The sequence below is a fragment of the Triticum urartu genome, chromosome 2 (assembly GCF_003073215.2).
Source record: "Triticum urartu cultivar G1812 chromosome 2, Tu2.1, whole genome shotgun sequence".
Lineage (NCBI taxonomy): Eukaryota > Viridiplantae > Streptophyta > Magnoliopsida > Poales > Poaceae > Triticum > Triticum urartu.
Window position 1 is genome coordinate 50,202,399 of NC_053023.1, and position 26,715 is coordinate 50,229,113.

Genomic DNA, 26,715 nt, shown 5'->3' on the forward strand with positions numbered 1-26,715 from the left:
GGGGGATGTTTGGCCCTCGTCATCTTTCCTGCTTCACAGGCACCGCATAAGTGATCTTTCTTGAACTTGACGCCCTCGATGCCTACGACATGCTTCTTCTTTGCAAGGGTGTGGAGGTTCCTCATGCCAGCATGCCCTAGCCTCCGATGCGAGAGCCAGCATTCTAAAGCTTTTGCTAGAAGACATACGGCAAGCTGTGGTCCTGCTGAGAAATCTACCATGTACAAATCATCTTTCCGATACCCTTCAAACACTAGAGACTTGTCAGATTCCATTAGAACAAGGCAGCGATATTTTCCAAATATTACGATCATGTTCAAATCGCAAAGCATTGAGACAGACATTAAGTTGAAGCCAAGGGATTCAACAAGCATGACTTTATCCATGTGTTGATCCCTTGAGATTGCAACTCTACCTAGACCCAATACCTTACTTTTACCAGTATCAGCAAATGTGATGTGACCCTTGTCGGATGGACGTAAGGTTGAGTCCATAAGAAGGCTTCTTTTGCCAGTCATGTGATTGGTACACCCACTATCAATAATCCATTCTGAAGACGTTGGTGTCGTACCCTACAGTGCAGTTAGGGGGATAGGCTTCACGAAGAGAATTGTGAAGCAAAAACAGTTGACGAACCAGTGGGTTATGAAAGCTTAGATCCAGATTAGGACTAATAGGGAGAGTAGCAAGCGATTCAGGAACGAAGTACATAGTAAGACCATTCGGGCATTTGATCTTGCGCCCTACAAGATGTTTAAGGTCCCCAGCAATAGTGTCAGACGATTTTGGTTTTCTGCTGGAGACCTTTCCCTGCAAAAGAGAGTTAAGCTTTCTTAGCCACCCACATCTTCAAGGGTGGCTTAGAAGCAATAAGTCTAAGTGCAGCATCTGAGAACTTTGGCTTTGGAGCCCTAGCAAACAGTCTTGCAGGTGGACAATAGTATTCATAAGAATAAGCAGAGTAGTTCTTGGTCTTATGAACATGGCGGTTAAATGAACCGCGCTCATATTCATAGGCATTAGTGCAACTCAGGTGAGTCCTCTGTCTGTATGAAGCCTGTGGTTTGGGGTTTGTCTTCTTCACATGTGGTGTCATGATGACATTCACAGGAAGATTCTCCAGATACTTTTTCGGAACCCAGATCTTCTTCATAGGCGGTCCATTCCTGCAGTTAGTACCAATGTACCTGGCAAACACTTCACCATTCTGATTCTTAAACAGTTTATAGTTTGCATCAAAGGATTCATCAATGACAATGGGGTTAGCACAAGTGAAGCCAGATAGATTGGATGGATTTGCTGAAGGTTCCTTTGCAGCAACCAATGTGGTTTTGGGGTACTGCTCAGGTTTCCAGTAAGAGCCATCAGCATTCATTTTTCTTACGAACCCAACACCCTCTTTCCTAGGGTTTAGGTTCAGGATCTATCTTTTGAGGACATCACATAGTGTCTGATGCCCTTTGAGACTTTTGTACATCCCTATTTCAAGCAATGTCTTCAACCTAGCATTCTCATCAGCAATAGCAGTGGAATCCTCAGCAGAGGAGTTAGTTCCCACATCAACAGTTGAAGATATTGCAACAGTAGCAGCAGTAGAACATTCAGCAATAGAAGTAGCATTATCACGCTCAATGCATTTAAGACATGGTGGTTCAAATCCTTCCTGAGCGGAACTGATCTGTTTGGCACGAAGTGACTCGTTTTCTTTTTGAAGATCTTCATGAGCCGCTCTCAATTTCTCAAGATCTTGCTTCCTTTGAAGATAATCATAGGAAAGCTTTTCATGAGTTGTTGAGAGCGTTTCATGACGACTTTCAAGTTCCTCATTCTTAACGTGAAGATTTTTTATGTATTTAATTAAGGACTCAGATCGAGCCATTTCAGCGCCTAACAGATCATCGCTTTTGTCTAACAGCTTTTGAATATGTTCCATGGCTTTCTGTTGTTCAGTTGCAATTTTAGCAAGTGTTTTGTAGCTGGGTCTTGAACCACAATCAGAGTCATCGTCACTAGATGTTTGATAGTGAGTAGTGCGTGTGTTTACCTTGGCACCGCGTGCCACGAAGCAGTAGGTAGGAGCGGAGTAGTCCTTGTCATTTGCATCGGTGTCAGTGATGAAGTCATTGTCTTCAGTGTTGAAGATGGACTTGGCAACGTATGCTGTAGCCAGACTTGCAACGCCAGAATCGGACTCCTCCTCAGACTCCACCTCTGCCTCCTCAGAAGCAGACTCCTCCTCTGAATCCATTTCGTTGCCAACAAACGCACGTGCCTTGCCAGATGAGCTCTTCTTGTGTGATGAAGACTTTGAGGAAGACTTGGAAGAAGACTTTGAGTATTTCTTCTTCTTCTTGTCGTCAGAGTCATATTCCTTGCTCTTCTTCTTCTTTTTGTTCTCATTGTCCCACTGCGGACACTCAGAGATGAAGTGGCCAGGTTTCTTGCACTTGTGACATGTTTTCTTCCAGTAGTCATGAGCAGAAGCTTCATCATTCCTTGAGCTTGATAGGGAAGACTTTTTGAAACCTTTCTTCTTGGTGAATTTTTGGAACTTCTTCACAAGCATAGCAAGTTCCCTTCCGATGTCTTCAGGATCATCAGAACTGCTGTCAGATTCTTCTTTAGATGAGGAGACAGCTTTTGCCTTCAAGGCACGAGTTCGTCCATAGTTTGGACCGTAGATATCTCTTTTCTCAGAAAGCTGAAACTTATGTGTGTTGAGCCTCTCAAGTATGTCAGACGGATCGAGTGTCTTGAAATCAGGATGTTCTTGAATCATCAGGGCTAGGGTGTCAAACGAACTGTCAAGTGATCTCAGTAGTGTCTTGACGACTTCATGCTTGGTGATCTCAGTAGCGCCAAGGGCTTGAAGCTCATTCATGATGTCAGTGAGTCGATCAAACGTGAGCTGGACATTCTCATTGTCATTTCTCTTGAAGCGGTTGAAGAGGTTGTGAAGGACACTGATTCTCTGATCTCTCTGGGTTGAGACGCCTTCGTTGACCTTGGAGAGCCAGTCCCAGACTAGCTTAGATGTTTCCAAAGCACTCACGCGGCCATACTGTCCTTTGGTCAGATGACCACAGACGATATTCTTGGCAGTAGAGTCCAGTTGAACGAACTTCTTGACGTCAGCAGCAGTGACACCTTCTCTAGCCTTGGGAACGCCGTTCTTGACGACATACCATAGGTCGATGTCAATGGCTTCAAGATGCATGCGCATCCTACTCTTCCAGTAGGGATATTCAGTTCCATCGAAGACGGGGCACGCACGGAGACTTTGCTTATCCCTGCAGTCGACATAGCTAAAACTCCAGGTGGTTAAACCGAATCACACAGAACAAGGGAGTACCTTGCTCTGATACCAATTGAAAGTGTGTTATATCGACTAGAGGGAGGGTGAATAGGCGATTTTTATGAAAGTCTTCAAAACGTGGAAGTTTCGAAGACAAACGATAGAAATAAACCTATTACCATGCAGCGGAAGGTAGACTACACTAAGCAAACCATAGTCAAGTATTCAATGGAGTGAAAGCACAATGACTAATAGCAGCAATGTAGTAAGGATCAGGTAGGAAGATATTATGAAGCCAAACAGAACATGCAGTCACTCAGTGAAGACAAAAGATAGTGCAATCATACAATGACTTCACAAGGAATAACAGTAAGTAAAGGGAAGGGAAGGATGAAACCAGTGACTCGTTGAAGACAATGATTTGTTGGACCAGTTCTAGTTGCTGTGACAACTGTACGTCTGGTTAGGGCGGTTAGGTATTTAAACCTGAGGACACACAGTCCCGGACACCCAGTCCTGAACACGCAGCTCAGGACACCCAGTCCTCACCGTATTCCCCTTGAGCTAAGGTCACACAGACCTCGCCCAATCACTCTGGTAAGTATTCAAGGTAGACTCCCAAACCTTCACAGACTTCGTTCACCGGCAATCCACAATGTCTCTTGGATGCTCAGAACACGACGCCTAACCGGCTGGAGGATTCACAGTCCTCAAGTGTAATAAGTCTTCAGATCACACAGACAAGAAGACTTAAGTGATGCCTAATTCTCTTTGGCTCTGGGTGGTTAGGGCTTTATCCTCGCAAGGAATTCTCTCTCAAAGGCTTGGAGGTGGGTTGCTCTCAAACGACAAAAGCCGTACTCTAACTCTGAGCAGCCAACCGTTTATGGTTGTAGGGGGTGGGCTATTTATAGCCACTAGGCAACTCGACCTGATTTGTCCGAAATGACCCTGGGTCACTAAGGAACTGACACGTGTTCCAACGGTCAGATTTCAAACTCACACGGCAACTTTACTTGGGCTACAAGCAAAGCTGACTTGTCCGACTCTGGACAAGATTCGCTCTCATAGTCTTCACTCGAAGACATAGGTTTTGGTTAAGCATCACTTCAGTCATTCTGACTGGTTCTCTTGGACCCCACTTAACAGTACGGTGGTTCCTATGACTCAATCAGAGAATAAAAAGAACTACGAAAGATCTAAGTCTTCGAGCTCCATAGGCTTCATGCGATGTCTTCTCTTGTCATAGTCTTCAATGTGAATATCTTCATATACCACCTTTGACATCAATGTCTTCATACATTTTTAGGGGTCATCTCTGGTAGGAAAACCGAATCAATTAGGGACTTCTACCTATGTTATCCTGCAATTCTCACAAACACATTAGTCGCTCAACTAGGTTTGTCGTCAATACTCCAAAACCAAATAGGGGTGGCACTAGATGCACTTACACCACCCCTTAGACCATAAAGTGGTTGGCTACTTAGAGTTAGTGCACGGCTTTTGTCATTTGAGAGCAACCCACCTCGAAGCCTTTGAGAGAGAAATCCTTGCGAGGACAAAGCCCTAAACACCCAGAGCCAAAGAGTGTTAGGCATCACTGAAGTCTTCCTGTCTGTGTGATCTGAAGACTTATTACACTTGAGGACTGTGAATCCTCCAGCCGGTTAGGCGTCGCGTTCTGAGCATCCAAGAGTCATTGTGATCGCCGGTGAACGAAGTCTGTGAAGGTTTGGAAGTCTACCTTGAAGACTTACCAGAGTGATTGGGCGAGGACTGGGTGTCCTTAGCTCAAGGGGAATAAGGTGAAGACGCGGTCTTCTAACTTGAATCTCAGCCTCCCTAACCAGACGTACAGTTGTCACAGCAACTGGAACTGGTCCAACAAATCATTGTCTTCAACGAGCTACTGGTTCTATCCTTCCCATCTCCTTATGTGTAGTTGGTCCTTGTGAAGTCATTGCCTGTTTGCATTATCTTTTGTCTTCACTGAGTAACTGCTTGTTCTGATTGGCTTTATACTATCTTCCATCCTGATCCATACTGCATAGCTGCTATTAGTCTTTGTGCTTCCACTTCATTGAATACTCGACTATGGCTTGTCTAGTGTAGTCTACCTTCCGCTTTATGGTAATAGGTTTACTTCTATCGTTTGTCTTCGAAACTTCCATGTTTTGAAGACTTCCATAAAAATCGCCTATTCACCCCCCTCTAGTTGATCACTAGCACTTTCAAGGACCCCCATTTCGATCGTAGCGCTCCAAAACAAGTCTGTTTCCTCCGTTTTGCGGTACGCCACACCCCTCCTGATGAACAGGACCTCTGTTTCGACCGTAGCGCTCCAACACAAGTCCGTTTCCTCCGTTTTGCGGTACGACACACCCCTCCCAATGAACAGGACCCCAATTTCGACCGTAGGAGGTCCGTTTCCTCCATTTTGCGGTACGCCAGACCCCTCCCAATGAACAAGATCCCGTTTCGATCCTGGCCGGTCGAACGCAAGGTCGTTTCCTCCGTTCTACGGTACGCCAGGCCTCGTTTCCATTGGTTGTTCCGTCCAAGCCCTCCCGATGAACACGACGATGCATTCCCTTCCGACCCAGCCGGTTGGCTCCCCATGAACGTGACGACGACGTTGTTTCTCCGTTCTGACCCAGCCATGTACACGAGCCCTGGACGTATGTATGCGCGAGTAGGCGTTCGAGACCCTGCCCGTATGTACGTACGTGGCCGTATTTTCTTTCTTGCATGCTGACCAATGTACGTACTTGTACATGCTACGTGCGCGCCTCTACCACGACCCGTGTGCGCCTCTTCATGGACCAGTATGTACGTACACATTCGCGACCAGAATGACAATGCTAAGTACGCTTCCACCAGGTGGGTCCCGACTATAATGCACTTCCTTGCGTGCGAAGATGTAGCTGGTGGGTCCCAGCAATCAGGGGGCGAATCGTTTTTTGCGCGGACACACTTCCTTGCGTGCGAAGATGTCGCTGGTAGGTCCCAGCAGTCAGGGGGGAAACATTTTTTTCATGAAATACGGTTGCCTGTCCGGTGGGTCCCTGCTGTCAGGTGGAGCAATCATTATTTTCCGCGTATTAAGGAGGCACTTCCTTGCTGCGGCCGTGGACCCAGCTGTCAGCCTCTCCACGTACATTCCATGTCCGATGGAAGCCGTTCCTTGACCATGTTGACCACGCCGCGCTGAGAGCACCAGGGCGGTGGATGACGGTGAGGCCTAGGAAGGGGACGTCACGAATCCGGGGAAGACGCAGCAGTGGATGCCCACACGTGGAGGTGTATGAGGGTTCACTGGTTCGCTGCGGTGTGAGGCTACCGTCGCTGCAGAATAACAGGCAGTGTGGGTGAGTAGAGGGATGGCCTGGCCAGCGGTGGGAGTAGTAGGGGGCGGTGAGGCCTCCGCGGCATCGCAGCCGGCCACGGTAGGCAGGAGCACAAGGCACGACCGGCGCTGGTTTGGGCGACTGGAGCAAGAAGACCAGAGGTTGAAGAAGCACTATGGCCGTTGGATGGACATCGTACGGTCACTGGAGCTAGAATCATTCATATTGGCTAAGTTGACAAATCCCTCCCTCCCCGTCAACTTAGTTGGCCCACAAGTCAGCCTCCCACTATTGTGGGTCCCAGTTAGCAGGGGGTATTCATTTTTGTGCGTAATAAGAAGGCACTTCCTTGCGTGCGAAGATATAGCTGGTGAGTCCGACCTGTCAGCGGTGGTAACGTTTTTTTCGTGAAATATGAAGGCCCTTCCGGTGGGTCCCAACTGTCAGGTGGAGGAATCATTATTTTGCGCATAATAAGGAGGCATTTCCTTGCGTGCGGCCATGGATCCAGCTGTCAGCCTCTCCACGCACAGTCTACTTCTGATGGTGTCATTCGTTGACCACGTTGACCACTCCGCGCCGAGCGCATCCAAGGTGGTGGATGACGGCGAGGCCCCGGACAGCAATGAGCTGGAGATGGGAAGACGCGGGAGTAGAGTAGCCGACGAAGAGGTGTAAGAGGGTAAATTGGTTCTGGTGCGGTGTGGTTCGGCAGTCGGTGGAGAAGGACAAGAGGTGTGGAGGGGTGGAGGGATGACCTGGCCAACGGTGGAGTAGCGCTTCACAGCGAAGCGTGCTAAGCAGAGCTGCTAGTAGCAGGAGGCGGGAGCAGGTGGTCCCGGCGGCGTTGGAGGAAGAAGACGAGAGATTGAAGATGGATGCCGTTCATTGGATGTAAATCCAACGGCTAACGATGTCAGAATCATTTGTTGACTAAGTTGACAACGACTTGCATTGGCTTCGACCTATTGGCCCATATTTCAGCCTCCAAAAAGGTGGCACGTATTCAACCCATTTTTCAGAATTTACAGTCTTTTTTCTGCGAGGTAGAATTTACAGTCAATTTGATCTCTTTTTTTTGAATTACAGTCCATTAGCTAGGCTGCATGAACAAATAATGTAGCATCCACGCGGCCCATTTATGTTTTTCCTAAAAAATTACAAGCCATTTGCACTTTCTCGAAATACACGATTTTGCTGGGCTGATTCTAATTATAATGTTGGGGTGGGCGCATGTAACGCCCCAGATATAACTTTCCCAATTTGTACTCCAACTCTTGCCGTTTTCGGCGTTAAGCTATATTTATTTCTCGGGTTCGGGTCTTTGTCTCCATGTGTTGTTTTCGTTTTCATGCATCTCATATCATGTCATCATGTGCATTGCATTTGCATACGTGTTCGTCTCATGCATCCGAGCTTTTTCCCCGTTGTCCGTTTTGCATTCCGGCGCTTCGTTCTCCTCCGGTGGTCATTTCTAGCTTTCTTTCGTGCGTGGGGATTAAACATTTCCGGATTGGACCAAGACTTGCCAAGCGGCCTTGGTTTACTACCGGTAGACCGCCTTTCAAGTTTCGTACCATTTGGGCTTCGTTTGATACTCCAACGGTTAACCGAGGGACCGAAAAGGCCTCGTGTGTGTTGCAGCCCAACACCCCTCAAATTTGGCCCAAAACCCACCAAACTCTGCTCCATGTCCTAGAGCGTTCGATCACGATCGCGTGGGCGAAAACCGCACCTCATTTGGAGTCTCCTAGCTCCCTCTATGCCTATATATAGCCCCCTCCATTTCGGATCTCGTCTTCCACCTCGAAACCCTAGTTCAAAAAAAAAACTCCAGAACCGCCGCCGACGGACGTGTCCGGAGCGGACCGGACAACGTCCGCCGCGCCCCTCGCCCTCTCGCCGCGCGCCACTTGGCGCCAACCGCCGCCGCCGCCGCCGGCCCGCGGGAGCCCGCGCCCGGCCCCCGCGCCGCCCGAGCGGGCCACTTCCCCGCCGCCTCGCGCCGCCCGTCTTCCCCGACGCCGCCGACCCGCGCCGCCGCACGCCTCCGTCGCCGGCGAGCCCCGCCATCGCCGCCCAGCCGCTGGCCGGCCGCTCCACCGCCGCCGCAACTCACCGCGGTGAGCTCCGCCGCCCTCCGCCCGGCCGGGGCAAGGTCCGGGCCGGATCCGGCCGCCCCTTACCGGCCCACGGCCTCTCCCCTCCATCTCCGGCCACCACGCCCTCGCCGGAGTTCTCGAAGAACGCGCCGTGAACAGTGTCGTGAACAGTACCCGCGAGATCCCGATCTGGATCTGAGTTCTCGGTTGACTTTTTCGTCCCTAACCCTAGTTTTTTATGCATACTTTGACCGACCGTAACTCTGTAACCGTAACTCCGTTTTGGGCATATAATATATCAAAGTCTTCGTCTCGACATGTACATCATTTCATTCCATTTCATCATTTGTATTTGAGTTCATCTTGATGCCCAAAATGCTGGTAGAAGGAGGCTTCATGAGTTAATTGTCAGATCTGCTAGTTCATCTTAGACTTTTGTCATTTTTGCCATGATTATTGTGTGCACGCTATGCCTGTGAGTCCTTCATATGTTTTGTTAAGCATTTTGTCTTCTTTACAGAGGTGCAACCCATGCATTTTTAGGATGTGTGTGGTGACTTGTGCAAGCTTGCAAAGTGAGGCACCCGGTAAATCTGTTTTCAGGGACTTAGTTGTTTTCACTAAGTCTGGGATATTTTAGTTCATGATGCCATATGTTCATCTTGTTTCCTAATGATCCGTGCCTCTTTTGAGGATGATCAGTAAGGGACTTTTGTTAATCATGTTATGCTCTATCCATCCATGTCTTTGTTTACATATATGGAGTGCTCTAGGTTGACTCAATCGAGCTCAACTTTTGCTTCGTTGTTAATCTGGGCAGATCGTCAACTTGTTTGCGATTTTGCCGATGCTACCGTTAGTGATCCGTGCATGCTATGCCATTGTTATTGCCATATCTAGCTTGTATTTTGTGCCTTCTTAATGGATGTATGCCTGCCTTGCCATGACTTGCACCGTAGTGAGTGCATCGAGCTCGTTTACATGCCTTCGTGAGTTATATTTCAGCATGTCTCAGTTTTCACTAAGTCTGAAAACTGATTGTGTTCGAGCTATGTTCGTGAGCTCGATAGAGTATTTTGTGAACCCTTTTGGCCCCAGGTCACTTTGGGTGTTTTGTTAAGGTTGTTGAGTGTCTCCACGCCATGTTCTTACTTGTCATATTCAGGTTTTCTATCATGTTGTTTTGCTGCTCCGAAGAGGGCTTCGTGATCTGAAATTTCAGGCTAGTGTTAATTTCACAAAGTCTGGAATCTGTTTTGCATATTCATTTTTGCCATGCTTGTTTGAACCTCTTAATGGATGAATTTTCCTATGGCTCAGTGCTAGTGTTTTGTTAACCATCTTGTGTACATCACTGACATGTATTTTGTTTTCATGTTTGGTGGCTGTAGCATGTTCATTTCTTTGCATGTAGATGCCTACTTGCTGTAAATCGCAGACCTGTGTCATATCTTAAAACGCTTGCCATTTCCAAACCGTAACTCCGATTCCAATGATCTTTATATCGTTTTCAAGAGATTTCATCCCCTCTATCCAGTGGCACCCTTGGAATTCCAAGTTGAGTCCATGTTCATGCATTTCCTGTCATATCTTGCATTTTGCATCCCGCATCGCATCCCGCATAGCATATCATCATTTCATCATATTGCTTGGTCTTGCACGTGGTTGATTGTATCCTTGTTGCTTGTTTGTCTTGTTGGGTAGAGCCGGGAGACGAGTTCGCTACCGAGGAGCCCGTTGAGTTTGCTTGTGAGGATCCAGTCAACTTTGACAACTATGCAGGCAAGATGATCATACCCTCGAAATCACTACTATCTTTGCTATGCTAGTTTGCTCGCTCTTGCTATGCCAATGCTACGATGCCTACCTTTTGCTTGTCAGCCTCCCAATTGCCATGTTGAACCTCTAACCCACCATGTCCTAGCAAACCGTTGATTGGCTATGTTACCGCTTTGCTCAGCCCCACGTATAGCGTTGCTAGTTGCAGGTGAAGTTTGGAGGCCGTTCCTTGTTGGAACATCATTTATTTACTTGTTGGGATATCATTATATTGCTACGTTATCTTAATGCATCTATATACTTGGTAAAGGGTGGAAGGCTCGGCCTCTCGCCTAGTGTTTTGTTCCACTCTTGCCGCCCTAGTTTTCCGTCATATCGGTGTTATGTTTCCGGATTTTGCGTTCCTTACGCGGTTGGGTTATAATGGGAACCCCTTGATAGTTCACCTTGATTAAAGCTTTTCCAGCAATGCCCAACCTTGGTTTTACCATTTTTCACCTAGCCTTTTCTTTCCCTTGGGTTCTGCAGACTCAAGGGTCATCTTATTTTAACCCCCCCGGGCCAGTGCTCCTCTGAGTGTTGGTCCAAACTGTCAGCCGCCGGTGGCTACCAGGGGCAACTCTGGGCTGGCCTACCGGAAGTTTGGACAATCTGAGTGTGCCCTGAGAAAGAGATATGTGCAGCTCCTATCGGGATTTGTCGGCACATTCGGGCGGTGTTGCTGGTCTTGTTTTTAACCTGTCGAAGTGTCTTGAATTACCGAGATACCGAGTCTGATCGGTGTGTCTCGGGTGGAGGTCTTTTCCTTCGTTGACCGTGAGAGCTTGTCATGGGCTAAGTTGGGACCCCCCTGCAGGGATTGAACTTTCGAAAGCCGTGCCCGCGGTTATGGGCAGATGAGAATTTGTTAATGTCCGGTTGTAGATAACTTAAACCTTAATTAATTAAATGAATCAACCGTGTGTGTTGCCGTGATGGCCTCTTCTCGGCGGAGTCCGGGAAGTGGACACGGAGTTGGAGTTATGCTTGCGCAGGTTGTTCCTCTAGATTCTCGCTCGCGCCTTGCCTCCTCTTCTCGCTCTCTTTTGCGGATAAGTTAGCCACCACATATGCTAGTCGCTTGCTGCAGATCCACATACTTGCCTTACCCTTCCTATAAGCTTAAATAGTTTTGATCGCGAGGGTGCGAGATTGCTGAGTCCCTGTGGCTCACAGCTACTATAATTCCAGATGCAGGTCCAGGTGATTGCGCTCCAGGTGACGAGTACGAGCTCAAGTGGGAGTTCGACGAGGACTCTCAGCGTTATTATGTTTCCTTTCCCGATGATCAGTAGTGGTGCCTAGTTGGGGTTTGATTCAGGGCCTTATCGCATGTTGGGTTCTTTTCCATTTTTTTGGCGTCGTAGTTGGGCCATGAGTGTTTGTTTGATGGATGTTATTTATGTACTCTGATGTGACGTGGCGAGTGTAAGCCAACTATGTTATCTCCCCCTTTTATTATGTATTACATGGGATGTTGTAATGATTGCCTGACTTGCGATATTGCTTTCAATGCGGTTATGTCTCTAAGTCGTGCCTCGACACGTGGGAGCTATAGCCGCATCGAGGGCGTTACAAAGTTGTTCAGAGCCTCCGAACCTTAGGACCCCATTGCTTGATCGTTTTAGCAGCCGAGTTGTGTCTAGAAAAATGTTTTGAGTCCTTAGGAATTATATATCGGAGAGTTAGGAATTCTTTTTACTCCAGTCTCCTCATCGCTCTGGTGAGGCATCCTGACGTAGAGTTTTGACTCTTCTCTTCTCAAATTTCACTAAAAAATTTAGGATCACGCGGGTATCTTGGAATCGTTTCGATGGTTTTGTGACGAGAACATTGTTCTTGGTGCCTCCTGTCTTTAGGGGTTGTGGCAGTGTCCCGGGGAGTTGAGCTCCGAGGTGTTGTCGTCACAATTTTATCGTTGCAATTCTGGTATACTTGAGATTTGTGCGCGACATCGAAAATCTCTTTTATGCAGTTCGTTGGTGAGATAACCTCGACGCCACCCAGTACTGGGGCGGGAGTTCGGGAGTATCGCCATAACTTGTATAACGGATGCTTTTCGAAGGTTGAGATAGATGGGTTTCCGAAGGTTTCTTGGTTATGTGTTGAAGGATGGATACAACTGGATGTAGGATTTGCTAGCTTGGGTGAGATATTATGCTTCCCCTGTATCCCCAACACCTGATTGCATAACCGGGAAAATTTCGGGAATTTCATAGGTGGGAATTCAAGTAGCCTTAGGATATCTTTCCGACAGATGTATGATATGAAATTGGGGTTCGACGTCTAGTGGTTTGCCTATTCACGGTCGATTTTACAGTGGTCTCGTTGTGTCTTAAAGAGTCCTTGGCTATGCTGACTCGGGGACGCTTCGTATGTCATGTGCACTGCCTTGTACATGATGGTGCTGTACGATCGAGCCCGTGTAGGTCCCACCACGAAAACTTCAGACGAAATTTCTATCATGTATTTGTTCCGGCTTATTCCGCAAGCCAACCCTTGGTTTTATTTCGAGTTGTGGCATTCGTCTTGCTTCGACGTCATATGTTGATTCCATCCCTCGTTGTTGTACCCCTTCTACCTGATCCTTCGTGGCTTCGCAATTTAGGAATATGTGACCACTTCAAGAGAAGTGCATTCGTTCATTTTGTTCGGATGTGAAGATTTTATGTTGCAATTATCATTCGGTTGGATTCAGCTTCAATATTGTCTATTTGTGTGCTAATGGTGGTCGACCTGTTCAGGATGGCTCCCGCTAAGAGCACCAGTCAGAACCAGAATCAAGATCCGCCACCGCCTCCACCTCCTCCAGAGGCATGGCAAGCTGTGATGGCCGCAACCAATGCAAACACTCAGCTGATCATGCAAATTATCCAAGAGCGCAATCAAGGAAGTCAAGGGAATCAAGGCAGCAATCAGAGTCACTTTGCTACACTCAACCAGTTCCTTGCTAATAGTCCAAAGACGTTCAGCAATTGTGTTGAGGCTACCGATGCTGACGATTGGCTTGTGGATCTGAGTAAGCATTTCGAGTGCAGTAACGTCAGGCCTGAGGACTTTGTCAAGTTCGCTTCCTTCCAACTCAAAGATCAGGCTGCAGAGTGGTTCCAGCAGTACAAGGATTCCAGAGGTGGACGTGTTATCACTTGGGATGATTTCCGTCAAGATTTCCGCGCTCATCACATTCCGCAGAGCGTGGTTGAAAGCAAGCGTGAGGAATTCCGCAATCTGAAGCAAGGCTCTTTGTCTGTCTATGACTACAACAAATTGTTCCAGAAGCTTGCCCGTTTTGCCAAGCAGGATGTTCCTGATGAGAAGAGCATGATCTATCAGTTCAGGGGTGGTCTTCGTGAAGAAATTCAGCTCGCTCTTGTCCTCTTTGAGCCGTTGAGATACGATGAGTTCTACAACATGGCACTGAAGCAAGAGGCTGCTCAGTTGAGGTGTGATGCTTCCAGGAAGCGAGTCAGAGATGTTACTCCTTCTTCCTCTACTCAAGTGGCCAAGCAGCAGAAGTTTTGGCTTCCTCCTCCTCCGTTCCGTCAGCCGTATCAGCAGAAGAGCAAAGGTGGTAGTGGTTCTTCCCACCCACCCAACCCAGGCTTTCAGAACAAGACTTCGTCTCAAGCTCCAAGATCGAGTACTCCGTATCACCGTCCGCTTTCAGAGGTCACGTGCAACAAGTGCCAACAGAAGGGTCACTATGCCAACAAGTGTACCAACCAGAGGCGTCTTCCTCCTCCTCCTCCTGTCAGATCGGCAAGTACAGCTGTGGTCAAGCATAACCCCAAGCATGCCAAGGTCAATTTGATGAATGCAGCTCAGGCAGAGGACTCGTCAGATGTGATCATGGGTAACCTTCCTGTTAACGATGTTCCTGCAAAAGTTCTTTTTGACACTGGTGCATCGCATTGCTTCATCTCGAAACCTTTTTCATCTAAGCATGAGTTGACTTCCCAAGTTTTGCCTAGACCTATGCAAGTCGTCTCTCCAGCTAAGCGACTGAGTTCTAATCACGTGGTTCCGGATATTTCTATCTTGATGGGTGATTTCAAGTTTCTAGCTTCTCCAATGGTTCTTGGTAACTCGGATATTGATCTTATTCTCGGAATGGATTGGCTTTCTAAGCACAAGGCTCAGCTTGATTGTGCAGCCAGGCAGATTCAATTGACTCATTCGTCTGAGGAAGTAATTGTCTTTGCCGCTCGGGATAATACCATCCGTTTGTTTTCTCTCAATGAGAAGGGTGAATTGGATGCTATTTCGCAGATTCCGGTTGTTTGTGAGTATCAAGACGTTTTTCCAGAAGAACTCCCAGGGATGCCTCCAAACCGGCCGGTTGAATTTGTTATTGAACTTGAGCCCGGTACGGAACCTGTGTGCAAACGTCCCTACAAGCTCGGCCCCGAAGAGTTGAAGGAGTTGAAGAAACAACTCGATGAGCAAGAAAGATTGGGTCTCATCCGGCCTAGTACTTCTCCGTGGGGTTGTGGTGTTCTTTTTGTGAAGAAGAAGGATGGATCGAGTCGACTTTGTGTTGATTACCGTCCAGTGAACAAGAAGACCATCAAGAACAAATACACACTTCCCAATATCAATGAGCTGTTCGAACAACTCAAGGGTGCCCAAGTATTCTCCAAGCTTGATCTCCGTATGGGTTATCACCAGATTCGCATTCGTGAAGAAGATATTCCCAAGACAGCATTCAGAACAAGCTTTAGTTCATATGAATACACTGTCATGTCTTTTGGCCTCGCCAACGCTCCTCCGACGTTCTCTCGCATGATGAACTTCATCTTCAACGCCTACACCAATGACTTTGTTTTGGTCTATCTCGATGACATTCTGGTTTTCTCCAAGAACAAGGAAGATCATGCCAAGCACTTGCGTTTGGTTCTTGACAAGCTCAGGGAACATCAGTTCTACGCCAAGTTCTCCAAGTGTGAATTTTGGCTCGATGAGGTTCTTTATCTTGGTCATATCATCTCTGCCAAGGGCATTTCCATGAATCCCGAGAAGGTATCCGCAATTGTGAATTGGGAACCTCCTCAGAACGTGAAGCAACTCCGCAGTTTTCTCGGTCTCGCAAGCTACTGCCGAAGATTCGTTGAAAACTTTTCCAAGATCGCGAAGCCTCTCTCAAATCTTCTTCAGAAGCATGTCAAGTACGTTTGGTCTCCAGAGTGTGATATTGCTTTCAACACTTTGAAAGAGAAGTTGATCACTACTCCAGTTCTGACTCCGCCTGATAAAACCAAGCCGTACGAGGTCTTTTGTGATGCCTCTCTCCAAGGTCTCGGTGCAGTTTTGATGCAAGAGAAGAAAGTTGTTGCTTATACCTTTCGCCAGTTGAAGCCTAATGAGAAGAACTACCCCACTCATGATCTTGAGTTGGCGGCAATTGTGCATGCTCTTTTAACTTGGAGACATCTTCTATTGGGAAGGAAAGTGGACATTTTCACTGATCACAAGAGTCTCAAGTACATCTTCACTCAGCCTAATCTCAACCTAAGGCAGACTCGATGGGTCGAAATGATTCAAGAGTACAATTCGAGTATTGAGTATACTCCAGGCAAGGCTAATGTGATTGCTGACGCTTTGAGCAGAAAGGCCTACTGCAACAGTCTGATTCTCAAGCCTTGTCAACCCGAGCTTTGTGAAGCTTTCCGCAAACTTAATCTGCAAGTTGTTCCTCAAGGTTTCCTCGTCAACCTTCAAGTCTCTCCTACCTTAGAAGACCAGATTCGCCAAGCCCAGCTTCTTGATGCTATGGTGAAAAAGGTGAAGATTGGGATTGCAAAGAGTCAGTCCAAGTACAAGTGCTACCGCCTTGATGACAAGGACACTCTCTTCTTCGAGGATCGTATTGTTGTGCCCAAAGGTGAACTTCGTAAAGTGATCATGAACGAGGCTCACAACTCTCTCCTCTCCATCGACCCTGGTAGTACGAAGATGTATCAGGATCTCAAGCAAGCTTATTGGTGGACTCGAATGAAGCGCGAGATCGCTCAATTCATGAATGAATGTGATGTCTGCAGAAGAGTGAAGGCAGAACACCAAAGGCTAGCAGGTCTCCTCCAACCTCTTGCCATTCCAGAATGGAAGTTTGACCACATTGAAATGGACTTCGTGACTGGGTTTCCAAAGTCCAAGCGTGGCAATGATGCTATATTTGTTGTCATCGACAAGCTCACCAAAGTGGCTCACTTTCTGCCTATCAAAGAGTCGATCACTGCAGCTCAATTGGCGGAACTCTATACCTCTCGCATTGTCTCTCTGCACGGTATTCCTCAAGTGATATCTTCAGACCGTGGCAGCATCTTTACCTCCAAGTTTTGGGATTCTTTTCAGAAGGCCATGGGCACCAGCATTCGCTTCAGCACTGCTTTCCATCCTCAAACAAGCGGTCAAGTCGAGCGTGTCAACCAAATTCTTGAAGATATGCTCAGGGCTTGTGTGATCTCCTTCGGCATGAAGTGGGAGGATTGTCTTCCTTATGCTGAATTCTCCTATAACAACAGCTTTCAAGCAAGTTCGGGCAAGGCCCCCTTCGAAATTCTGTATGGCAGGAAGTGCCGTACCCCTCTCAACTGGTCTGAAACCGGTGAACGTCAGCTGCTGGGTAATGACTTAATCACAGAAGCAGAAGAAATGTGCAAAGTCATTCGTGATAACCTCAAAGCAGCCCAATCCCGCCAGAAGAGCTACTATGATAGTAAGCACCGTGATTTGGCTTTCGAGATCGGAGATCACGTTTACCTCCGTGTCTCTCCTATGAAAGGTACTCGTCGCTTCGGTATCAAAGGGAAGCTTGCCCCTAGATACGTGGGACCTTTCAAGATTGTCAGCAAGAGAGGCGACCTCGCCTATCAACTTGAGCTTCCTTCAAACTTTGCAAATGTTCATGATGTGTTCCATGTCTCTCAGCTTCGAAAGTGCTTCAAGACTCCCGACCGCACCGTCAACTTCAAGGACATTGAGCTCCAAGAAGATCTCTCTTATCGTGAGCACCCAGTTGCTATTCTTGAACAGACTGAACGCAAGACTCGCAACAAGTCAATCAAATTTCTCAACGTCAAGTGGTCTCACCATTCCGACCGTGAAGCTACCTGGGAACGCGAGGATCACCTCCGTTCTGAGTACCCAGAGTTCTTTCAGTCCTAGATCTCGGGACGAGATCTTTTCGTAGTGGTGGAGTGTTGTAACGCCCCAGATATAACTTTCCCAATTTGTACTCCAACTCTTGCCGTTTCCGGCGTTAAGTTATATTTATTTCTCGGGTTCGGGTCTTTGTCTCCGTGTGTTGTTTTCGTTTTCATGCATCTCATATCATGTCATCATGTGCATTGCATTTGCATACGTGTTCGTCTCATGCATCCGAGCTTTTTCCCCGTTGTCCGTTTTGCATTCCGGCGCTTCGTTCTCCTCCGGTGGTCATTTCTAGCTTTCTTTCATGCGTGGGGATTAAACATTTCCGGATTGGACCGAGACTTGCCAAGCGGCCTTGGTTTACTACCGGTAGACCGCCTGTCAAGTTTCGTACCATTTGGGCTTCATTTGATACTCCAACGGTTAACCGAGGGACCAAAAAGGCCTCGTGTGTGTTGCAGCCCAACACCCCTCAAATTTGGCCCAAAACCCACCAAACTCTGCTCCATGTCCTAGAGCGTTCGATCATGATCGCGTGGGCGAAAACCGCACCTCATTCGGAGTCTCCTAGCTCCCTCTATGCCTATATATAGCCTCCTCCATTTCGGATCTCGTCTTCCACCTCGAAACCCTAGTTCAAAAAAAAAACTCCAGAACCGCCGCCGACGGACGTGTCCGGAGTGGACCGGACAACGTCCGCCGCGCCCCTCGCCCTCTCGCCGCGCGCCACGTGGCGCCAACCGCCGCCGCCGCCGCCGGCCCGCGGGAGCCCGCGCCCGGCCCCCGCGCCGCCCGAGCGGGCCACTTCCCCGCCGCCTCGCGCCGCCCGTCTTCCCCGACGCCGCCGACCCGCGCCGCCGCACGCCTCCGTCGCCGACGAGCCCCGCCATCGCCGCCCAGCCGCTGGCCGGCCGCTCCACCGCCGCCGCAACTCACCGCGGTAAGCTCCGCCGCCCTCCGCCCGGCCGGGGCAAGGTCCGGGCCGGATCCGGCCGCCCCTTACCGGCCCACGGCCTCTCCCCTCCATCTCCGGCCACCACGCCCTCGCCGAAGTTCTCGAAGAACGCGCTGTGAACAGTGTCGTGAACAGTACCCGCGAGATCCCGATCTGGATCTGAGTTCTCGGTTGACTTTTTCGCCCTAACCCTAGTTTTTTATGCATACTTTGACCACATGTAACTCTGTAACCGTAACTCCGTTTTGGGCATATAATATATCAAAATCTTCGTCTCGACATGTACATTATTTCATTCCATTTCATCATTTGCATTTGAGTTCATCTTGATGCCCAAAATGCTGGTAGAAGGAGGCTTCATGAGTTAATTGTCAGATCTGCTAGTTCATCTTAGACTTTTGTCATTTTTGCCATGATTATTGTGTGCACGCTATGCCTGTGAGTCCTTCATATGTTTTGTTAAGAATTTTGTCTTCTTTACAGAGGTGCAACCCATGCATTTTTAGGATGTGTGTGGTGACTTGTGCAAGCTTGCAAAGTGAGGCACCCGGTAAATCTGTTTTCAGGGACTTAGTTGTTTTCACTAAGTCTGGTATATTTTAGTTCATGATGCCATATGTTCATCTTGTTTCCTAATGATCCGTGCCTCTTTTGAGGATGATCAGTAAGGGACTTTTGTTAATAATGTTATGATCTATCCATCCATGTCTTTGTTTACATATATGGAGTGCTCTAGGTTGACTCAATCGAGCTCAACTTTTGCTTCGTTGTTAATCTGGGCAGATCGTCAACTTGTTTGCGATTTTGCCGATGCTACCGTTAGTGATCCGTGCATGCTATGCCATTGTTATTGCCATATCTAGCTTGTATTTTGTGCCTTATTAATGGATGTATACCTGCCTTGCCATGAATTGCACCGTAGTGAGTGCATCGAGCTCGTTTACATGCCTTCGTGAGTTATATTTCAGCATGTCTCAGTTTTCACTAAGTCTGGTGATCTGATTATGTTCTTGCCATGTTCACATCCCGCATAGCATATCATCTTTGCATCATATCGTTTGAGCTTGCCACGTGGTTGATTGTGTCCTTGTTGCTTGTTTGTCTTGTTTGGGTAGAGCCGGGAGACGAGTTCGCTAGCGAGGAGCCCGTTGAGTTTGCTTTCGAGGATCCAGTCAACTCTGACAACTTTGCAGGCAAGATGATCATACCCTCGAAATCACTACTATCTTTGCTATGCTAGATTGCTCGCTCTTTTGCTATGCCAATGCTACGATGCCTACCATTTCCTTTCAAGCCTCCCAAATTGCCATGTCAACCCTCTACCCCACCATGTCCTAGCAAACCGTTGATTGGCTATGTTACGCTTTGCTCAGCCCCTCTTATAGCGTTGCTAGTTGCAGGTGAAGATTGGAGACCGTTCCTTGTTGGAACATTTATTTACTTGTTGGGATATCATTATATTGCCATGTTATCTTAATGCATCTATATACTTGGTAAAGGGTGGAAGGCTCGGCCTCTCGCCTAGTGTTTTGTTCCACTCTTGCCGCCCTAGTTTCCGTCATATCGGTGTTATGTTCCCGGATTTTGCGTTCCTTACGCGGTTGGGTTATAATGGGAACCCCTTGATAGTTCGCCTTGATTAAAGCTTTTCCAGCAATGCCCAACCTTGGTTTTACCATTTGCCACCTAGCCTCTTTTTCCCTTGGGTTTCCGGAGCCCGAGGGTCATCTTATTTAAACCCCCCCCCCCGGCCAGTGCTCCTCTGAGTGTTGGTCCATCCTGTCAGCTGCCGGATTTGTCGGGCACATTCGGGCGGTGTTGCTGGATTTGTTTTAACTGTCGAAGTGTCTTGAAGAACCGAGATACCGAGTCTGATCGGAACGTCTCGGGAGGAGGTATATTCCTTCGTTGACCGTGAGAGCTTGTCATGGGCTAAGTTGGGACTCCCCTGCAGGGATTTGAACTTTCGAAAGCCGTGCCCGCGGTTATGGGCAGATGGGAATTTGTTAATGTCCGGTTGTAGATAACTTGAACCTTAACTTAATTAAAATGAATCAACTGAGTGTGTTACCGTGATGGCCTCTTCTCGGCGGAGTCCGGGAAGTGGACACGGTGTTGGAGTAATGCTTGCGCAGGTTGCCCTCTTTAGTTATGCGTTCGCTCGCGCTTTGCCTCCTCTTCTCGCTCTCTTTTGCGAACAGGATAGCCACTATATATGCTAGTCGCTTGCTGCAGCTCCACATATTTACCTTGCCTTACCTATAAGCTTAAATAGTCTTGATCGCGAGGGTGCGAGATTGCTGAGTCCCTGTGGCTCACAGATTACTATTACACCAGATGCAGGGCCTGATGATTCCGCTCCAGGTGACGCGCTTGAGCTCAAGTGGGAGTTCGACGAGGACTCTCAATGATACTATGTTTTCCCTGATGATCAGTAGTGGTGCCCAGTTGGGGGTGATCGGGACCGTGTCGCATGTTGGGTTATCTTTTATTTTGGCGCCGTAGTCGGGCCATGAGTGTTTGGTTGATGTAATGTTATTATGTACTTGATTGACGTGGCGAGTGTAAGCCAACTATGTTATCTCCCCTTTTATTATCTATATTACATGGGATGTTGTGAAGATTGCCTAACTTGCGACATATGCCTTCAATGTGATTATGCCTCTAAGTCGTGCCTCGACACGTGGGAGATATAGTCGCATCGAGGGTGTTACAAGTTGGTAATCAGAGCCTTCCCGACCTTAGGAGCCCCATTGCTTGATCGTTTTTAGCGGCCGAGTTGTGTCTAGAAAAATGTTTTGAGTCATTTAGGAATATATATCAGGAGAGTTTAGGAATTCTTTTTACTTCCCAGTCTCCTCATCGCTCTGGTAAGGTCCACTAGTTTTGTTCATAAGCATTAGAGTGTGCATCATGTTTAAATTCCTCTTAAATTTGAAATGGGGAAGGCAGAAACCCCCAACACCCCCCTGGAAACAACTAGGGTTTACTAAAATTATTTTCAATGAACCTGAAATGCCCTTCTAAAAAGTTCACCCTCTTTGTCTTGGGTTAGAACCTCTGGCAAAATTGGTGCACAATTTTCTAGGTCAACAGAAGGTCAGTGAATTAAATCATAAGTATTTGAATTTGGGCAGTTAAATGCTATAAAATAATTTAAATGCTCAAATAATTCTGGAAATAAATGTTTGCTGTTGGAAATATTCTAAACAGAGCCCACAATTATTTTCAGGATTTTTGGAAACGTTTTAGTATTTTTAATAAAGCCCAACAGTTGCAGTTTAATAGAAAAAGAAAACAATCAGAAAAAAAGAGAGAGAGGGAAGCCCACCTGGGCCTTACCTGTGCTGGCCCAGCCCACCTGGCTCGGCCCAGCCGACTGGCCTTGCCAGTCGTCGTCCTCCTCCCGCCAGAAGGACGAGGAGCGCGTGGCCGGCGCCCGCGGCCACACGCCGGCCACCTCCTGCTTCTGCCGACGCCCTGGAGACGTCCAAGGATGCCACGCCGACACCCACGTCCCCCTCTCATCCTCCCTGACTCTCCCCCTCGTCTCCCTCACCCTCTCCCGCGATGGCCGAACGCGATCCTCGCCGCCATTCGCCGTAGACGTCACCAGAGCCACCCCCTCGACCCTCCGACAAGCCCAATAGCTCCGCCTCGTCGCCCAGGACCTCTCCGCTGACCCACGCGACTCCAAACACCGCCGAACACCGTCTTCGCCCTCGTCTGCAACCTCGAGCACTCGAGCCGTCTCCGGTCGATTCGACGCCGCCAGGACCTCCCCGAGCTCGCTGACCCCCTCTCCGACCCCGCTGTGAGCTCCTCTTCCTCTCCCCTAGCTCCCGTGCTCATTTGGCCTCTGTAGTCGCCACTTCCACCGCACCCGAAAGCTCCCCGCCGCCGACCATGGTGCCGTCGTGGCTAGAGCCACAGTGGCTCGAAGCCAAGCTCACCGTTGTGCTCAGCGCAGCACCAGGAGCCCGTAGCCACCACCAGCTCCTTCTCCCGTGCACCGTAGCGTCGAACCCAACCCCGTCTGAACTCCGGCCGTCGCTGTCGAGCTCGCCGGCGTCGTTTCCGGCGTCCCCGTGTCCAACCACTTGCACCACTGGATGCGGCAGCTCCCCAGCTACGCGTAGCACGTCTCCGCCGTCGTTTTGGTTGCCGGCAGCCCTCCGCCGCGTCTGGCCTCGCCGGCGGCTAAATGCCAACAGGCTTTGACCCGTTGACCGGTGGGTTTGACCGCTGATGTGGACTGGGTGGGCCTAGGTTGACTCCCCTGAGTCAATGACAAGTGGGCCCCCCTCTGCTAACTAAATCAAATTAGTTTTAACTAAAAATAATTAGTTTAATTAACTACTGACACGCGGGACCCACCAGTCAGGTTTGACCTGGACGTCTCCATTGACCACTGACGTCACCCTGACGTAATGCTGACGCAGTAATTAAATTACTGGAATTATTCTTATACAGGAAATTCCAGAAAATAGTCAAAACTTCTAAAAAACATAGAAAATCAACCATAGCTCCAAATGTAAAGAGTTATATATGAAAAATGATCAGAAAAGTTCAATCTATCCATCTGTAATGGTTTCATGCATGACAAAACAAGTTAACCTTGCTATTTAAGCAGAATAGGGTAATGCACTAATGCGGCTATGTTAAATGAACTAACCTCTGAACCTTTGGTTCAAATAAGCACATTCCTTTCTGTTATAGCTTGCATTATGCCAAGACACATTCATATTGCCATGTCATAGCATGCATCATATTGTTGCATATCGTCATGTGTTGATTGTGTTCCGATGTGTTCTTCGTGGTAGGTTTTGCCTCCGGGGATATTCACGAGTATCCAACTGAAGGGCAGTATCCCACTACCACTCCAACAGGCAAGCAACCCATTGATCATTCTGATACAAACCCATGTTCTCGCTTCTGCTCTTGTTTACTGCATTAAGACAACGCGATTCAAACTGCTGTGTGCTACGGTAGCTGAACCCTTATCCTGTACATGACCTGTCATTGCCACAGTAACTAGATGAAACCCACTAGCATGTGTAGGAGTTGATTGAGCCATGTATGTGATTCCTACCTTGCTATGCCTGCTATGCTTAGAGTTGTGTCAGGTCTGGTTCATCTGGGTGATGGGCTAGAGTGAAATGCTTATGCCGGTAATGTGAGGGATGTGTTGAACATGTTTTGGTAAAGGTATCAATGAGAGTCCATGTAGGAGTACATGGTGGGTTGTTTCATTGAGGCCGTCCATAAGAACTGAGATCTGTATGTGTGATTTAAGATGCAGTTACTACCGTACATTGGGCCCGAAACCAATGGACCCTCTCGGCTTCTTAATCACCCTAGTACTCTGTCCAGGAGTTGCAAATAGTTTCTGGTGTTTGTAGGTTATGTGTTGGCGGCCGTGCGTAGCGCTGACCCTAGGGGTAGGCTATGTTGCGGTAGATACACCATGGCACGGTGTACCGAGTCACCCGTTTGGTGTCTCGGGAACCCTGTTCACATCGTTTGGGGCCGTAAGTGGAAACCTCGGCCGGACTCCCTGCGGATGGAACCTGGATAGGCGATAAACCTGGACCAGAGACTTAAGTGTTTAGGTAGGCCGTGGCCGACACCCTCGCTGGGCTTCCGCTTGAAGGTTGCCGAGTACATGTCGTGTAAACGGCGGTAAGTGGTGAAAGCGTGTATGAAGAAGTACACACCTGCAGGGTATAAAACTATTCGAATAGCCGCGTCCTCGGTAAAGGACTACTTGGTTGCCTATGCAGTTCATAGACAAGTTAATGGATACTACTAAAAGACTCAAGATAAGTGTGAGTACCGAGGATGGCCCTCTCGTAGGATGACGAGGGAGGATCCTCGGTGGAGTATTGTGTTGGTGAGTAGTGGACTCGTGTGCGAAAACTATTTTACTGGTGGAGTTCCGTAGGATAGCTTAGCCAAGAGTCAAAGCTGGCTTGCTGCAATAACCCCACCACCTTCTTGAGAATAAGCATGTATAGTAGGTTCTGTTGTAAGACTTGCTGAGTACCCTTGTACTCATGTTTGCTTAATTACTGTTTTCAGACGAAAACACCGCCCCCTCCGATGGGTTCTACGTAGACCTTGACGTCGACGAGTGACTTGCCACCCAGGTGGTGATCCTGGCCATGGAGGGCCCTATGTAGATAGACAGGCTTCGAGAAGCCTTCTTTCTTTCTAGAGTCTGTACTCAGACTAGTTGCTTCCGCATGTGCTTGTATGATTGTATGACTTGAGTGTTGGGTCATGTGACCCCTATCTGTATGAACATGTTATGTATGGCTCTCTGGAGCCTTTAAATAAAGTACTTGAGTTGTAGAGTTTTGTTGTGATGCCATGTTGTATGTACTCATATCGGGCATATTGTGTGTATGATTGAAATGCTTGGTATGAGTGGGATCCGACAATCTAGTTGTTTATCCTTGGCAGCCTTTCTTATGGGGAAATGTAGTCTAGTGTTCCTCGAGCCATAGTAGTCCGCTACAGCCCGGGTTCACCGGAGTCCTACTAGCCCAGCACTACTGTTCAGGACACTTGACTGGCCGGCATGTGTTTCACTTCGTTCCTATGTCTGTCCCTTCGGGGAAATGTCACGCGGTGATTTCCGGAGTCCTGCCTAGCCTGCTACATCCCGGGTTCCCCGGAGTCCTGTTAGCCCAGTGCTACAGCCCGGAATCACTCGCTGATGATCGACATGCTCGATGTGATTCATGTATGCCTGTCTCCATAGGTCTGTGCCGCTTTGGGTTCATGACTAGCCATGTCGGCCCGGGTTCTCTGTCATATGGATGCTAGCGACACTATCATATACGTGAGCCAAAAGGCGCAAACGGTCCCGGGCCATGGTAAGGCAACACCCGTGGGATACCGTGCGTGAGGCCGCAACGTGATATGAGGTGTTACCGGCTAGATCGATGTGGCTTGGAATCGGGGTCCTGACAGCGTTGGCATCAGAGCCGGACTGCCTGTAGGTTCGTTGAGCCAAACTGGTCGATGTCGAGTCTGGAAATGCTTTAGTTATATGTAGGGGAATTGATTGTGGGAGGGAACGTAAGTCTCTTTTACTCCTTTACCCTATGCCCTCTGATCTGAGTCATTCTCTTCTCATTCAACGTGGGTTAAGGACTAGGCTCTCTTCTTCTATCAGGTTCACGTGTTACTAATCCGTAGTAGCTTATAGGATTGTTGTTACAAGCCCCAGTTCAGTTTCTACTATTTTAGTATGTTGCTAATTGGATCAGAACCTTGATATGATGTTGTTGAGTGGTATTGCGAACTGTTGTGGATGTCTCAAATCTTTTCCTGAGCATTTACAGCTGTTATGCCGTCCAATTTTCCCTAGAAATTCTGATGTCTTTGCATTGTGGTTGTGCTTTCAGATGGCCAACCATGTTCAAAACCAAGTGGTTCGCCTGACCCGGTGCCTCGACGTGCCCGGTCATACTGCTATGTTAGTCCGGGTAATGATCGAGACTGGTTACCGTTGGTATCCCGAATACATCGTCGAAGAGCAATTCCGAGACTTTAATCAAAGCCAATATTTCTGCACCGTCAGGATATTTCCTTCTTATCCTGGATCTACCGTGCCCCTTCACTGTTCCTATGGACTCGGGGTTACTGTTGAGATGGCTGTGCAGGATGCTGCCTATTCCATGATGACCATCATGCGAGTCCGGACTGGCCTGCTTCGGAACACCGACTTCCGTTACATGCCAGCTTCACTTCCGGGAGCGCAAGGGTATCTTCAGGCTATCTATGCTGACTCCACTCAGGAGGACTCATTAACTCGTACCACTGCTGAGATGCTCGAAGATAAGGACCGAGAGAATCGGGCCTTGAGGCTGGAGCTTTTCAATACCCGTGCTGATCATTGGGCTACATTGACTCGGTTTGCACATGCGGTGCAAGCTGGATGTATGGATACAAGGGATCTGTATCCTGTGAGATCTGCTTTGCCAGACATGGTGGATTGGCGTGATGTGGGAGGCATCACCCCACCCCGTGGTCCCCGCA